The following is a 17,518-nucleotide window of genomic DNA, read 5'->3' on the forward strand; positions in this document are numbered from 1 at the left end:
AGGATGTTGCCTGGTATGGAGGGAAAATCTTATGAGGAAAGGCTGATGGACTTGAGGTTGTTTTCGTTGGAGAGAAGAAGGTTAAGAGGAGACTTAATAGAGGCATACAAAATGATCAGGGGGTTGGATAGGCTGGACAGTGAGAGCCTTCTCCCGCGGATGGATATGGCTGGCACGAGGGGACAAAACTTCAAACTGAGGGGTAATAGATATAGGACAGAGGTCAGAGGTAGGTTCTTTACGCAAAGAGTAGTGAGGCCGTGGAATGCCCTACCTGCTACAGTAGTGAACTCGCCAACATTGAGGGCATTTAAAAGTTTATTGGATAAACATATGGATGATAATGGCATAGTGTAGGTTAGATGGCTTTTGTTTCGGTGCAACATCGTGGGCCGAAGGGCCTGTACTGCGCTGTATTGTTCTATGTTCTATGTAACCCACAGGGGGAAACAAGAGGGTAAAGAAAGGGAGAGACTGATTGGGGAGATTCTGAGGGTGGATAGGCAATATGCGGAGGCCCCGGATGAAGGGCTATACAGGGAAAGATGGAGACTACAGACGGAGTTTGACCTGCTGACCACGGGTAAGGCGGAGACACAGTGGAGGAAGGCACAGGGAATACAATACGAATATGGGGAAAAGGCGAGCCGATTGCTGGCCCAACAACTTAGGAAGAGGGGGGCGGTGAGAGAGATCGGACGAGTTAGGGACGGGGAGGGAAGGATGGAGCAGAGAGTGGGGAGGGTGAACGGGGTGTTTAAGTCATTTTATGAGAGGCTGTATAAGTCCCAACCCCCGGAGGGGAAAGAGGGAATGATACACTTCCTGGACCAGCTGGAGTTCCCGAGGGTTGAGGAGCAGGAGGTGGCCGGTTTGGGAGCGCAGATTGAGGTGGAGGAGGTGATTAAAGGAAGAATTGGGAACAGGCAGGCAGGAAAGGCCCCGGGACCAGATGGGTTCCCGGTGGAATTTTACAGGAAATATGTGGACCTACTGGCCCCACTCCTGACGAGAACCTTCAATGAGGCTAAGGAAAGGGGGACACTACCCCCGACAATGTCGGAGGCGACGATATCGTTGATCCTGAAATGAGACAAAGACCCGCTGCAGTGCGGGTCATACAGGCCCATCTCCCTCCTAAATGTAGATGCCAAGTTACTGGCCAAAGTGATGGTGACAAGGATAGAGGACTGTGTCCCAGGGGTGGTACATGACGACCAGACAGGGTTTGTTGAAGGGAGGCAATTGAATGCCAATATACGAAGGTTGCTGGGGGTGATGATGATGCCCCCACCGGAGGAGGAGGCGGAGATAGTGGTGGCGATGGATGCAGAGAAGGCATTTGACAGAGTGGAGTGGGACTACCTGTGGGAGGTACTGAAGAGATTTGGATTTGGAGAGGGGTTCATCAGATGGGTTCAGCTCCTGTACGGGGCCCCGGTGGCAAGCGTGGTTACAAACAGGCAACGATCCAACTATTTTCGATTACATAGGGGCACAAGACAGGGGTGCCCCCTGTCCCCGTTACTGTTCGCGTTGGCAATCGAGCCATTGGCCATAGCGCTGAGGGGCTCTAAGAGGTGGAGGGGGGTGCTCAGAGGAGGAGAGGAACATCGGGTGTCATTATATGCGGATGATTTGCTGCTATATGTGGCAGACCCAGTGGAGGGGATGCCAGAGATAATGCAGACACTCAGGGAGTTTGGAGAGTTCTCGGGATATAAATTGAATATGGGAAAGAGTGAACTTTTTGTGATGCACCCCGGGGAACAGGGCAGGGGAATAGACGATCTGCCGCTGAGGAGAGTAGCAAGGGATTTTCGATATCTAGGGATCCAGGTGGCCAGGAACTGGGGAACCTTGCATAAACTTAACTTGACGCGACTGGTAGAGCAGATGGAGGAGGACTTTAAGAGGTGGGACATGGTGCCCCTGTCATTGGCGGGTAGAGTACAGGCGGTTAAAATGGTGGTCCTCCCGAGGTTTCTTTTCGTGTTTCAGTACCTCCCCATACTGATTACAAAGGCCTTTTTCAAGAAAGTGGACAGGATTGGGCAGCACGGTAGCCTTGTGGATAGCACAATTGCTTCACAGCTCCAGGATCCCAGGTTCGATTCTGGCTTGGGTCACTGTCTGTGCGGAGTCTGCACATCCTCCCCGTGTGTGCGTGGGTTTCCTCCGGGTGCTCCGGTTTCCTCCCACAGTCCAAAGATGTGCGGGTTAGGTGGATTGGCCATGATAAATTGCCCTTAGTGTCCAAAATTGCCCGTGGGGTTACGGGGTTATGGGGATAGGGTGGCGGTGTTGACCTTGGGTAGGGTGCTCTTTCCAAGAACCGGTGCAGAATCGATGGGCTGAATGGCCTCCTTCTGCTCTGTAAATTCTATGAGTATTATGAGCTTTGTGTGGGCTGGAAAGACCCCGAGGGTAAAGAGGGGGTTCCTGCAGCGCAGTAGGGACAGAGGGGGACTGGCACTGCCGAGTCTGAGTGACTATTATTGGGCCGCCAACGTGTCTATGATATGTAAGTGGATGAGGGAAGAAGAAGGGGCGGCGTGGAAAAGGCTGGAGATGGCGTCCTGTAAGGGAACAAGTTTAAAAGCACTGGTGATGGCGCCGTTACTGTTCCCCCCCCGAAAAAATACACCACAAACCCAGTGGTGATGGCGACTTTGAAGATTTGGGGGCAGTGGAGACGACATAGGGGAGTGACGGGTGCCTCGGTGTGGTCCCCGATAAGGAACAATCACAGGTTTGTCCCGGGGAGGATAGATGGAGGATTCCAATCTTGGCAGCGAGCAGGAATTGGGAAGTTGAAGGACTTGTTCTTGGACGGGACGTTCGTGAGTTTGGAAGCATTGGTAGAAAAATACGAGTTGCCACCTCGGAATGCCTTCCGATATATGCAAGTGAGGGCATTTGCGAGGCAACAGGTGAGGGAATTTCCACAGCTCCCGGCGCAAGGGATCCAGGACAGAGTGATTTCGGGGGCATGGGTCGGTGAAGGTAAAGTGTCCGATATATACAGGGAAATGAGAGACAAGGGGGAGACGATGGTAGAGGAGCTGAAGGGTAAATGGGAGGAGGAGCTGGGGGAAGAGATTGAGGAGGGGCTGTGAGCAGATGCCCTAAGTCGGGTAAATTCCTCGTCCTCGTGTGCCAGGCTTAGCCTGATCCAATTCAAGGTTCTACACAGGGCGCATATGACAGGAGCAAGGCTGAGTAGATTTTTTAGAGTGGAGGATAGGTGCGGGAGGTGCGCGGGAAGCGCACCCACATGTTTTGGTCATGTCCGGTATTGCATGGGTTCTGGGTAGGTGTGGCAAGAGTGATCTAAAGGTGGTGGGGGTCCGGGTCGAACCGAGCTGGGGGTTAGCTATATTTGGGGTTGTAGAAGAGCCGGGATTGCAGGAGGCGAGAGAGGCCGATGTTTTGGCCTTTGCATCCCTAGTAGCCCGGCGAAGGATTCTACTGATGTGGAAAGAAGCCAAACCCCCGGGCGTGGAGGCCTGGATAAACGACATGGCAGGGTTTATAAAATTGGAGCGAATAAAATACGCACTAAGAGGTTCGGCTCAAGGGTTCACCAGGCGGTGGCAACCGTTCATTGACTATCTCGCAGAGCGATAAGGGAAAACAGGAAAGACAGCAGCAGCAACCCAGGGGGGAGGGAGGGGGGAGGGGGGAGGGTGTATTCGGTGTTTGGGTTTTTTGTTCTTTTCTTTCTTTCCATGCTAGTTGTTTATATTTTTTTCAGTAATATTATTTCTCTTTTCTTGTTCTTTTTCTGCACTTGTTGTTAGTTTAATATATTGTTTAAAAAACGGTCGATGTACATTTTGTTACAAAGTTGTAAAAATGGAAAATTCTTTTTGATCGAAAAACTTTAATAAAATATATTTTTTAAAAAACTTGTGGACCCAGCCCTAACACTATCTTAGAGAGGCACTCAGCACATGATGTATGCCTGAGTGGCTTGCTGTGAGCTCTGTGCCCTGAGCTGTCTCCTGCTGGAATGAGCGAGAACTGTGGTGTTCCCCGTTTTATAGTGCGTGTGCTCTCACTGGTGATTGACTGTGATGTTGCGTGTGTGTTGATTGGTCCGTTGATCTGTCCATCAGTGTGTATGTGTTTGCACCATGATGTTTATCTGAATATCATGACAGACTGGAAAGTGCAGGATTCACTGGCCTCCTCTTTCTCTGGGCCCTCTTCTCGGCTAGCTGAGCTTTTTGTTTCTGTTCGCCTCTTCCAATGCCCTCCCAAACATGCTGTCAGCCTCCAGAGGTCACGGCCAACAGCGACTGTCTCCCGGTTGTCAATGTTAATGCCAACCATCTTCATCCCACCATGATCATGGTTGAGCCAGCACAGACTTCATTAGCTTAGCACGGAGTGCATTCTGATGGGACTGGCACATTGCAAGACCTCTGAATAGGTGCCCTTGTCAATATATGTAGTTTCAATAAATTTAATAAGGCCTGTTTTATATTGTGAGGCTCCAATTTCAGTGACATTTTAGATAAATTTACATTTAATGTATCACAATGTGCTAACACAAATGATTGTCGATGTTGGTTCTTGCCTGGTAACATACAAAAGTTGCAATATATTGTGCTTGATAAACTTCACCTTTTTAGAACATAGAATCCCTACAGTGCAGAATTATAGAATTTACAGTGCAGAAGGAGGCCATTCAGCCCATCGAGTCTGCATTGGTTCGCAGAAAGAGCACGTTACCTAAACCCACACCTCCATCCTATCCTTGTAACCCCACCTAACCCAGCCTTTTTGAACACTAAGGGCAATTTAGCATGGCCAATCCCGCCTAACCTTCACATCTTTGTACTGTGGGAGGAAACCGGAGCACCCGGAGGAAACCCACGCAGACATGAGGAGAACGTGCAGACTCCACACTGACAGACAGTGACCCATGCCGTGAGTTGAACCTGGGACCCTGGAGCTGTGAAGCAACTATGCTAGCTGCTGTGCTACCGTGCTGCCATTCGGCTCATCAAGTCTGCATCGAGCTTCCGAAAGAGCACCCTACTCCCCTGTCCCATTCCCGTAATCCCATAACCACCTAACCTTTTGGACAATTTAGCATAGCCAATCCAACTAACCTGCACATCTTTGGACTGTGGGAGGAAACCCATGCAGACATGGGGAGAACATACAAACTCCACATCGACCCCAAGATCAGAATTGAACCCTGGTCCCTGGCACTGTGAGGCGGCAATGCTAACCACTGTGTCACCGTGCCGCTGCGTCAACGTCTCTTTTGACGCGGAAAGTGCGTGAAATGGCCGCCCTCGTCCGGGCCGCGGGCCGGGAGGAACTCAATCGACTGGACCCGCTCGGCCTCGTAAGACCCCTGCCATGTCGATTCGGCCGCCTGGAATTGGGAGTACCGGCTGGTCGCGTTTTCATGGAGGACGCAGGCTTCGATGGCAGTGGTTAAGGTGAGGCTCTTAATCTTGAGGAGCTGCTGGCGTAGGGTGCCCGAGGTGACCAAAAACTATCTGGTCCCGAATCATGGAATCGGAGGTGGCCTCATAACCGCAGGACTGCGTGAGGATACGGAGGTGTGTCAGGAAAGATTGAAAAGGCTCATCCTTACCGTGCAGGCCCTGCTGGAAGAGGTACCTCTCGAAGCTCTCGTTCACCTCGACGCTGAAGTGCTGCTCGAGTTTGAGAAGGACCGTCTTGTACTTCGTCTTGTCCTCACCGTCCGCGAACACCAGGGAGTTGTAAATGTGGATGGCGTGTTGCCCTGCCGTGGAGAGGAGGAGAGCGATTTTTCTGGTGTTCGAAGCATTCTCCCTCTGTGGCTTCTTGGAAGAACTGGAAGCGCTGTTTAAACAGCTTCCAGTTGACGCTGAGGTTTCCAGCGATTTGGAGCGTCTGCGGCGGGCTGATGGTGTCCATGGCGCAGGATGGGGGATTCCTGAAGATGTGTAGGTAGGTCTCACAGTTGCTGGGTTCCAATCCTGGTACTATGTCGTGTTGGGTGTTCTGCTATACAGACGAACCAACACGGTTGCAGATGGTACAACTCTGTTTTATTACTAACAATAACAACATCTGTAAACATATGACTGTGGTTCGCTCTTTACCCTTTAACTTGTGGACCCAGCCCTAACACTATCTTAGAGAGGCACTCAGCACATGGTGTATGTCTGAGTGGCTTGCTGTGAGCTCTGTGCCCTGAGCTGTCTCCTGCTGGAATGAGCGGGAACTGTGGTGTTCCCTGTTTTATAGTGCGTGTGCTCTTGCTTGTGATTGGCTGTGATGTTGTGTGTGTGTTGATTGGTCCGTTGATCTGTCCATCAGCATGTATGTGTGTTTGCACCATGATGTTTATCTGAATATCATGACACTAGGAAAAAGAGGGCCTGCATACTCTAGTGACCATTCTTCCATCAGTGTCTCAGTTTTTTTTCTATGCTACTCCCTGTTTCTTTACTCCCTGTTTCTCCACCATTTTCTTTCCTTAATTTTTTTAAAATGGATGCCCCCCTGGCTTGCCCCTTGTCCTCCTTAACTTTACTACCATCCATATGTACCACCCAAGCATTTACCAACTCTGTTCTGCTAACTGATTTATCAAGTTTCTGTCCCTCTTTAATGTTATGAATAAACATTAAGGCAGGGTTTAAAAGAATGGTTTCTCATCTTTCCCATCGAGCTGTATTCGCGCCTTGCTGGCAACCCTGTCTCTTGGTCAACTCTGTCAATTCTAAAAATTCAGTTGTGACATAAATTTTCTTTCCGGCTGATAAATTTTCAGTCTCTGCTATCCTTTTTGTTATTGCTGCCAGACATTTTGCAATGTCTGAAAACGTTTGTTCAGCCCTTGACCAATTTCCTGTCAATGTTTGATAAGTGTCTGAGTACTATGATTAACAAGCACCATACCATATCCATTTGCGTACAAATCAAATTTAATGCTCAAATCGTCCTCTTCATGTCTCTCCTCTAATGGCCCGGATGTTGCTACTGCTGTTTTTAACTGGTCCAATCTCCTCTTCGGCAGAGCTCGGGAATGTGGATTGGGAGCAGCTGTTTAAGGGTAAATCCACATTTGAAATAGAACATAGAACATAGAACAATACAGCGCAGTACAGGCCCTTCGGCCCACGATGTTGCACCGAAACAAAAGCCATCTAACCTACACTATGCCATTATCATCCATATGTTTATCCAATAAACTTTTAAATGCCCTCAATGTTGGCGAGTTCACTACTGTAGCAGGTAGGGCATTCCACGGCCTCACTACTCTTTGCGTAAAGAACCTACCTCTGACCTCTGTCCTATATCTATTACCCCTCAGTTTAAAGTTATGTCCCCTCGTGCCAGCCATATCCATCCGCGGGAGAAGGCTCTCACTGTCCACCCTATCCAACCCCCTGATCATTTTGTATGCCTCTATTAAGTCTCCTCTTAACCTTCTTCTCTCCAACGAAAACAACCTCAAGTCCGTCAGCCTTTCCTCATAAGATTTTCCCTCCATACCAGGCAACATCCTGGTAAATCTCCTCTGCACCCGCTCCAAAGCCTCCACGTCCTTCCTATAATGCGGTGACCAGAACTGTACGCAATACTCCAAATGCGGCCGGACCAGAGTTCTGTACAGCTGCAACATGACCTCCCGACTCCGGAACTCAATCCCTCTACCAATAAAGGCCAACACTCCATAGGCCTTCTTCACAACCCTATCAACCTGGGTGGCAACTTTCAGGGATCTATGTACATGGACACCTAGATCCCTCTGCTCAGCCACACTTTCAAGAACTTTACCATTAGCCAAATATTCCGCATTCCTGTTATTCCTTCCAAAGTGAATCACCTCACACTTCTCTACATTAAACTCCATTTGCCACCTCTCAGCCCAGCTCTGCAGCTTATCTATATCCCTCTGTAACCTGCTACATCCTTCCACACTATCGACAACACCACCGACTTTAGTATCATCTGCAAATTTACTCACCCACCCTTCTGTGCCTTCCTCTAGGTCATTGATAAAAATGACAAACAGCAACGGCCCCAGAACAGATCCTTGTGGTACTCCACTTGTGACTGTACTCCATTCTGAACATTTCCCATCAACCACCACCCTCTGTCTTCTTTCAGCTAGCCAATTTCTGATCCACTTCTCTAAATCACCCTTAATCCCCAGCCTCCGTATTTTTTGCAATAGCCTACCGTGGGGAACCTTATCAAACGCTTTGCTGAAATCCATATACACCACATCAACTGCTGTACCCTCGTCTACCTGTTCAGTCACCTTCTCAAAGAACTCAATAAGGTTTGTGAGGCATGACCTACCCTTCACAAAGCCATGCTGACTATCCCTGATCATATCATTCCTATCTAGATGATTATAAATCTTGTCCCTTATAATCCCCTCCAAGACTTTACCCACTACAGACGTGAGGCTCACCGGTCTATAGTTGCCGGGGTTGTCTCTGCTCCCCTTTTTGAACAAAGGGACCACATTTGCTGTCCTCCAGTCCTCTGGCACTATTCCTGTAGCCAATGATGACATAAAAATCAAAGCCAAAGGTCCAGCAATCTCTTCCCTGGCCTCCCATAGAATCCGAGGATAAATCCCATCAGGTCCCGGGGACTTATCTATTTTCAGCCTGTCCAGAATTGCCAACACCTCTTCCCTACGTACCTCAATGCCATCTATTCTATTAGCCTGGGGCTCAGCATTCTCCTCCACAACATTATCTTTTTCCTGAGTGAATACTGACGAAAAATATTCATTTAGTATCTCGCCTATCTCTTCAGACTCCACACACAATTTCCCATCCCTGTCCTTGACTGGTCCTACTCTTTCCCTAGTCATTCGCTTATTCCTGACATACCTATAGAAAGCTTTTGGGTTTTCCTTGATCCTTCCTGCCAAATACTTCTCATGTCCCCTCCTTGCTCGTCTTAGCTCTCTCTTTAGATCCTTCCTCGCTACCTTGTAACTATCCATCGCCCCAACCGAAACTTCACACTTCATCTTCACATAGGCCTCCTTCTTCCTCTTAACAAGAGATTCCACTTCCCTGGTAAACCACGGTTCCCTCGCTCGACGCCTTCCTCCCTGTCTGACCGGTACATACTTATCAAGAACACGCAGTAGCTGATCCTTGAACAAGCCCCACTTATCCAGTGTGCCCAACACTTGCAGCCTACTTCTCCACCTTATCCCCCCCAAGTCACGTCTAATGGCATCATAATTGCCCTTCCCCCAGCTATAACTCTTGCCCTGCGGTGTATACTTATCCCTTTCCATCATTAACGTAAACGTCACCGAATTGTGGTCACTGTCCCCAAAGTGCTCTCCTACCTCCAAATCCAACACCTGGCCTGGTTCATTACCCAAAACCAAATCCAACGTGGCCTCGCCTCTTGTTGGCCTGTCAACATATTGTTTCAGGAAACCCTCCTGCACACACTGTACAAAAAACGACCCATCTATTGTACTCGAACTATATCTTTTCCAGTCAATATTTGGAAAGTTAAAGTCTCCCATAATAACTACCCTGTTACTTTCGCTCATATCCAGAATCATCTTCGCCATCCTTTCCTCTACATCCCTAGAACTATTAGGAGGCCTATAAAAAACTCCCAACAGGGTGACCTCTCCTTTCCTGTTTCTAACTTCAGCCAATACTACCTCGGAAGAAGAGTCCCCATCTAGCATCCTCTCCGCCACCGTAATACTGCTCTTGACTAGCAGCGCCACACCTCCCCCTCTTTTGCCTCCTTCTCTGAGCTTACTAAAACACCTAAACCCCGGAACCTGCAACATCCATTCCTGTCCCTGCTCTATCCATGTCTCCGAAATGGCCACAACATCGAAGTCCCAGGTACCAACCCACGCTGCCAGTTCCCCTACCTTGTTTCGTATACTCCTGGCATTGAAGTAGACACACTTCAAACCACCTACCTGAACGCTGGCCCCCTCCTGCGACGTCAAATCTGTGCTCCTGACCTCTATACTCTCATTCTCCCTTACCCTAAAACTACAATCCAGGTTCCCATGCCCCTGCTGCATTAGTTTAAACCCCCCTTTTAAGGAAAGGTTGATTAGAGTGCAGTACAGACGTGTCCCTGAGAAAATCAGGGATAGAAATGGCAAGATTAGTGAACCGTAGATGACGGGTGGAATTGTGAGACTAGCCAAGATGAAAAAGGAAGCATACAAACTGATGAAGCTTTGGAGCAATATCGGGAAAGTAGAACAAATCTCAAGAGATATGGACAGGGTGGATAGCAACAACCTTTTTCCAAGAGTGGGGGTGTCAATTACAAGGGGTCACGATTTCAAGGTGAGAGGGGGAAATTTAAGGGAGATGTGCTTGGAAGGTTTTTACGCAGAGGGTGGTGGGTGCCTGGAACGCTTTGCCAGCGGAGGTAGTAGAGGCGGGCACAATAGCATCATTTAAGATGCATCTAGACAGATATATGAACAGCGGGGAACAGAGGGAAGTAGATCCTTGGAAAATAGAAGACCGGTTTAGATAAAGGATCTGGATCGGCGCAGGCTGGGAGGGCCGAAGGGCCTGTTCCTGTGCTGTAATTTTATTTGTTCTTCACTGGTCCACCTAAAATCCCCCTTTAAAGTTTCATAAATGGGTCTAGCATAAAGACCCAAAGTCTTCCACTACTGGTCTCAAATACCCCCAAATTCCCATGATTTGCTTACCCCCGTTTCGTGAAACGGGCGCTGCGATTCTAGCAGCTTTCTCTCTCATCCCAACACTGGCTTCCCCACCTGCCCTTGACACTGACTACCCCAGATAATCAAACTCGCTCCTGCCAATCTGGCATTTCTTTACCCCTATCTTAAACCCTGCTTCATTAAGTGTTTTAATAATTTTGGTCACTCTTTCAACATGTGTCACCCTGATCATCATCTCCAATTAGCACATCATCAATATATACTAAAGCCAAATCATCTTTAATCAGCTCCCTTACTGTTGCCTGGAAGTGGTCTGGGGAATTAACATATCCTTGTGGCAATTTACAGTATACGTAATGTTTAGTGCCAAAGGTAAATCCTGTCTTTTCCCTGCTGTCTGGGTCTAACGGAACACTCCCGAATCCGTTGGCTAAATCTGTACTAGTTAAATAAGTTTTGCCTGCCACCTTCTCCAATGTAGTTTGTGGATTTATTAAAAAATTGTTTATCCTTCTCTTTTTCCTTTTTGTAACCTTATTTAATGCTTTGTAATTCGTTGCCATTCTAAATGTACCAGCAGGCTTGCTAACTTGCTATTCATCGATGCATATGTGACTTCTTGAATGATTCCGTGCTATTTTAACTCTTTGATCATTATCTCCATCTCGCATTTGGCACCTCGGGTCAAGGGCTATTTCTTTTACGGCCTGTATCGTCTCCCCATTGTGTACTGGAATTGTGTGCTGATTAACCCCGTGTCATTCTTTCTATTGCTAGGTTTGCTTTCCTTATTTCCTTTACGTTATCAATTGGTTTTAATATCTTAATTTTTTTTCTGCATCTATTTTTATTAATCTTTCCCTGCCATCAGATTCTCATTTCCTGATACTGCAAGTAATACTCCTAATCTAAGCTCCGGTCCCATATCTTTATTCCCTAAAGCTCGGCCTGCAATGTAGTTAAATTCTAAACTTCATTTCTTCTGCTAGTGACTTTCTTGCAACTCAGCAGGCACTAGGACCCAGTGGAGCTGTGCCGTATCACTTCCTTTCTACTGGGATCTTCCTTTCTCCCTGTGTAATCTTAAAATAAAGTTTTAAAAATCCATAGTCTTTGCTATATGAAAATTCCCAAATCTTAAATTTGATGTGTAGTGAGTTTACAGAGAAAATACTGAAATCTCTACAATTTGGAATTCACCGAACAAAATTTTTTAATGTAGGTACCTCATGGCTGCCTCTAATAAAGGAGCACATGGACTCAATTCACCGAATGCTTAGTCTTCGTATTTCCAATTTTTGATTCCTTTGTTCTCTCTTTTTCTTTTTTAACCAACCAAGACTATGCCGAGTTCAACTAATCATTTACAAATCCCAATTTATACATTTTGATTTTGCTTTTTGTTTACTTCCTGAGAATTGTGTTCTAAATAACTTCCACAATGTTAATCATTATTACTGATTTTCTAAAGAACTTTCAAATACTTACCCCATTTTAAATCTCACTTTAACTGCCCCTGTATACCTCCTAATTGATGTGGAACTTCGTTTTGCAAAACGCAACATTTTAAAAACTAGGAATACCAGAGGAAGTTCACAAATTCTTATTAAACACACACTCATTCATCCACCGAGATCTCCACTCAACTGAAAGGAATTCAAATCATTATACTTTCATTCATTTCAACCAACTAGACAATAAAACTTTGAATTTGCACGTTTTTTTTCCTTCATCAAAACTGTAAAGTAAATTTAACATTCCTGAAATCTCCTCTTTTCCAATACGGTTCTGAATTTTCCAAGTCTCTGGTTCCCCCTAGTGGTCATTCATCTCCCAACTTTTTCACTCATAAGACATATCTCCCCAACAAAATCCAACTTTAATCAATTCTAATTGTACGGCATTGAATTGTCTCTAGAACATTCCCTCAGTGATCTTAGCTGAATTGTCTGTAACATTTCCTCAACCCGTTAAAGAACTTAATCAAATTAAAGTGTAATTCAGTACAACAATTTTAATTTTCAACATGCAAAATTGATTCCGAGGCACATTCCCTCAAGCCCTAGCTGAATTGTCCCCTCGAATTCCCTCAGTTAAATAGCCCTCAATCGTACTTATATCGATTGAAATTAGTTTTCTAATCCGCCAGACTGACCTTTGATTTCGTCGAGACGACCTTACCTGATCATGTGCGAGTGATTAAACTTCATCAGACTATGAGACAGAGGAAAACAGACATGAGTTAAAACCATGTGTTAAAAAGAAAGGTGAGGAAGAGGGCGGGCAGTCTCCATCAGAAATTGGACACCTTAATTCTTAGTAGGCGTCCGCTTGTCATCATCTGGACACCTCAGATATTTGCGTACATCAATTGTTCCGTTAAATCATTTCCCAGAAGAGGCTCATTGTCTGAATCATCTTCCCCTCATGGCTGCCAGACTCGCGTCCGCAGGTTCATACGGTTACTCTGGGCATTTGCCGCGTGGGCCTGTGAATTGTCTGACCAGTCATGTCGTACCAATCGTCGAGAAGGGTCACGTTGCCATAGTAACGTGATTGGGGTTGTGGCGTGGCGGAGGGTAGTCATGGTCTGGGGTCCTGGAAGTGGAAGCAATGCTGCGAGGCGAGGCCCGATAAGTCGGTGCGGGGTGCCAGTCAGGCATGGGGTGTAATTGAACCAAGTCGTTGCTCTGGGGGCTAGGACAGCTGACATCCGAGAGATCAAGCAAGTCGCTAGGGTTACTAGTCATATCCAGGAGGTCATCATCCGAGTCAAGTTCAAGTGCGAAGCCTGCATGTATCAGCGGAGTTAAGGGAAGGTTCGTCATGAAGCGAGGGGGGTTGGATCGGGGGCAGGGCATAAACTTCAGTGGGCGGGGTGTCGTCATCTCCCATTGCCAAGGTGACGTGGTGGGTGTGGTTACGTTGGGCTCCATAGGCTTTGAGTTGATTGATGTGGAACCAACCAGTCTTACCGTTAGGGTACACTATTTTGTAAACGGAGGGGCTTACTTTGTCTGAAATGGAGTAGGGCCTGTGAATTTAGGGGATAAGAAGGAGCTTGGGTTGTACAATGAGATCATAACTTGCTGGCCGACTGTGTATTCTATGGGGTGGATCTTCTTGTCAAAGTTGGCTTTACTCTGCCTTTTCCTAGCGCCTAGTCGGACAGCAGCAGCCAGTTGTGTCGCTTTAATGTTTTCTGTGACCTGTTGCACTGCTTTTTCGTGGGTGAGAGTGGTTATTACGGGATTTGCCAAACCAAGTCCTAATAAATATTCAATGCCTTTCATGGGTCTCCCAGTCATGTGTGTGTGGGGGGTGAAACCAGTGGAACTGGAAACCGTGTTTCTAATGAACACGAGGGTGAAGGGAAATACTGTGTCCCAAGTGGTGTTTTCCTAATAGTCGTTTTTAAAGTGTGGTTCTTGCGCTCTACGTGCCACTGGACTGGGGGTGGTATGCTATATAGAATTTCTGTTTAATGCCAAATATTGTCATTACGTTTTGCATTACCCTGCCGGTGAAGTGGGAACCTTGGTCTGACTCGATGCTGCGTAGAAGACCCCAGCGTGTGAATATCTGAATGGTCAGCGGTGGCCTTTGCTGTGTATGAATGAGTGGGAAATGCCTCGACCCATTTTGTGAATGTGTTGAAAATGACCAGAACATACTTGAAACTATTTATGCAGGGGGGAGGGCACCAATGTAATTGTTATGGGCCAGGGTTTAGAGAATCCCAAAGTGTATCATGGAATTCACCTGACCCACAACTTTTAATAGATTGTGGTTATGGGGTGCACACGGGCCCACTCTGCAGGTGTGAGGCAACAGAACTCTACAGTACTTTTAAATTAAAACAATGTTTATTTATGAAACCAATTGACACTTGACAAACCCACAGTAAACATCTTAACAACTATCAACATCAATCCTCCCCACAGATACAATATTCTATCAGTAAACCTTAATCTTTCTTATTAACATCCATAAGACAAAAGACCCTTTTTAATAGATCAGGTTTAAATTCACTACTGAGAGCAGTCAGCACTTTGAAATCACCCAATTGATCTGGAGACAGTCTTTAGTTTGCAGAGAGAGATCCTTATACAGCTCGTTGCTTTGCCTGCAGATGTCCAGTTCTCAAAACAAAACTCAACACACCCTGTAGCTGCAAGTCCAAAACGAAAGTAAAAGCAAACAGACAGCCCAGCTCCACCCACTCTTTAACATCACTGCAACTATCTAATAACACCCATTTCTTAAAGATACACCCATTCGATATAAACACCCATTTTTAAAGATACACTCGCATGACACCTACCCCCAAGAAAAAAAAAAAAACTAGCACGGTAGCATTGTGGATAGCACAATTGCTTCACAGCTCCATGGTCCCAGGTTCGATTCCGGCTTGGGTCACTGTCTGTGCGGAGTCTGCACATCCTCCCCATGTGTGCGTGGGTTTCCTCCGGGTGCTCCGGTTTCCTCCCACAGTCCAAAGATGTGCAGGTTAGGTGGATTGGCCATGATAAATTGCCCTTAGTGTCCAAAATTGCCCTTAGTGTTGGTGGGGTTACTGGGTTACGGGGATAGGGTGGAGGTGTTGACCTTGGGTAGGGTGCTCTTTCCAAGAGCCGGTGCAGACTCGATGGGCCGAATGGCCTCCTTCTGCACTGTAAATTCTATGAAACTTCAAGATGGTTCACTTTTCACTTTCCTTTAAGAAATATGGACAGTGAATATACATTTTGCTTTTAACAAAGCAAAACACGCAAATATTGATAATAACATAGTCCATTTTACTTTTTCTTCCTCCACCGAACCTGCTTCTGTTCATTACATTCGTGACAAAGCATCAGCTATCACGTTTTCTCGTCCTGCCACATCCTGCCGATGCGCCAATTGTAGAGATCTACCATGCAGTTCAAGTGCAGTCCAGCATACACTTTAAAATTCGGTAGAAATTTGAGTTACACTTCTCGGATGCGAAGTAAGAATCTTTTATTGTTTCTATTGATTACAATTGAGAGAAACTTAAATCTATTCCCAATAAAGCCTTGCCAGCAAAAGACTTAAAGAGAAGTAATTTATAAAACAATTTTAACTTTCAGAAATAAAAGAGAAATGGTTTCTTGCTTAAGGCAAAGACAAGAGATTCAAGAGTTTTAGAAGGGAAAATATGAAAATAAGGATAGCGAATAGTCAAGTAAAAGTATCGATTGATCCGGATAGAAAATGACTGTCTGAACTCTCATGTTTAAGGAAAATGTTATCAGTCTGAGGCCATCTGTCCATACCTCTATGTCGTCCTGATTGGTTTCGATGAGTTTCAAATACATTTGATTGGATAGTTAACTGTCAATCCTCAATGTGCAACAAAAATTTTAAATGTTTCATGTTTGAATTTTTGTGTGTGCTATGGAATGTGATTTTGTGCTGTAATCGAGTCTGGTACTTACTGGTTTTCTGCTGACTTTCATTTTATCCATGTTCTGAACAATGGTGGCTTCATATTGCTCTGGTGATCATTCCGACCTTGATCTGATTACTGGTACAGCTCATTTCTAATATGAAACTAATTTAGAATTCTGTTCATTAGAACAATAGTCAGTTCATATTGTCAGTAAAAATGTTGCATTTACCGCCAACTAGTTTGTGGATGTGTAAAGTTTTGTACCTCTGTTTAAGACCATAAGACATAGGAGCGGAAGTAAGGCCATTCGGCCCATCGAGTCCACTCCACCATTCAATCATGGCTGATTTCAACTCCATTTACCCGCTTTCTCTCCATAGCCCTTAATTCCTCGAGAAATCAAGAATTTATCAACTTCTGTCTTAAAGACACTCAACGTCCCGGCCTCCGCCACCCTCTGTGGCAATGAATTCCACAGACCCACCATCTCTGGCTGAAGAAACTTCTCCTCATCTCTGTTCTAAAGTGACTCCCTTTTATTCTAAGGCTGTGCCCCCGGGTCCTAGTCTCCCCTGCTAATGGAAACAACTTCCCTACATCCACCCTCTCTAAGCCATTCATTATCTTGTAAGTTTCTATTAGATCTCCCCTCAACCTCCTAAACTCCAATGAATATAATCCCAGGATCCTCAGACGTTCATCGTATGTTAGGCCTACCATTCCTGGGATCATCCGTGTGAATCTCCACTGGACCCGCTCCAGTGCCAGTATGTCCTTCCTGAGGTGTGGGGCCCAAAATTGCTCACAGTATTCTAAATGGGGCCTAACTAATGCTTTATAAAGCTTCAGAAGTACATCCCTGCTTTTATATTCCAAGCCTCTTGAGATGAATGACAACATTGCATTTGCTTTCCTAATTACGGACTCAACCTGCAAGTTTACCTTTAGAGAATCCTGGACTAGGACTCCCAAGTCCCTTTGCACTTCAGCATTATGAATTTTGTCACCGTTTAGAAAATAGTCCATGCCTCTATTCTTTTTTCCAAAGTGCAAGACCTCGCACTTGCCCACGTTGAATTTCATCAGCCATTTCTTGGACCACTCTCCTAAACTGTCTACATCTTTCTGCAGCCTCCCCACCTGCTCCATACTACCTGCCCCTCCACCTATCTTCGTATCATCGGCAAACTTAGCCAGAATGCCCTCAGTCCCGTCATCTAGATCGTTAATATATAAAGAGAACAGCTGTGGCCCCAACACTGAACCCTGCGGGACACCACTCGTCACCGGTTGCCATTCCGAAAAAGAACCTTTTATCCCAACTCTCTGCCTTCTGCCTGACAGCCAATCGTCAATCCATGTTAGTACCTTGCCTCGAATACCATGGGCCCTTATTTTACTCAGCAGTCTCCCGTGAGGCA

General features: G+C 46.2%; 1 protein-coding gene across 2 annotated transcripts in view; it reads left to right on the forward strand.

Moving 5' to 3' along the window:
* Window positions 1-17,518, forward strand: part of nipal3 (NIPA like domain containing 3) — a 415,839-nt gene that overhangs the window by 32,038 nt on the left and 366,283 nt on the right. Inside the window, exon 2 of one of the 2 annotated variants that reach the window (XM_072502461.1) lies at window positions 15,538-15,674. The exons of the other annotated variant lie outside the window; for it this stretch is intronic. The gene's annotated coding sequence lies outside the window, so the exon portion shown is untranslated. The remainder of the gene's footprint in view (window positions 1-15,537; window positions 15,675-17,518) is intronic. 2 annotated transcript variants of the gene reach the window in all.

Source organism: Scyliorhinus torazame, chromosome 1, assembly GCF_047496885.1.
Source record: "Scyliorhinus torazame isolate Kashiwa2021f chromosome 1, sScyTor2.1, whole genome shotgun sequence".
In the NCBI taxonomy this organism is placed as follows: Eukaryota; Metazoa; Chordata; class Chondrichthyes; order Carcharhiniformes; family Scyliorhinidae; genus Scyliorhinus; species Scyliorhinus torazame.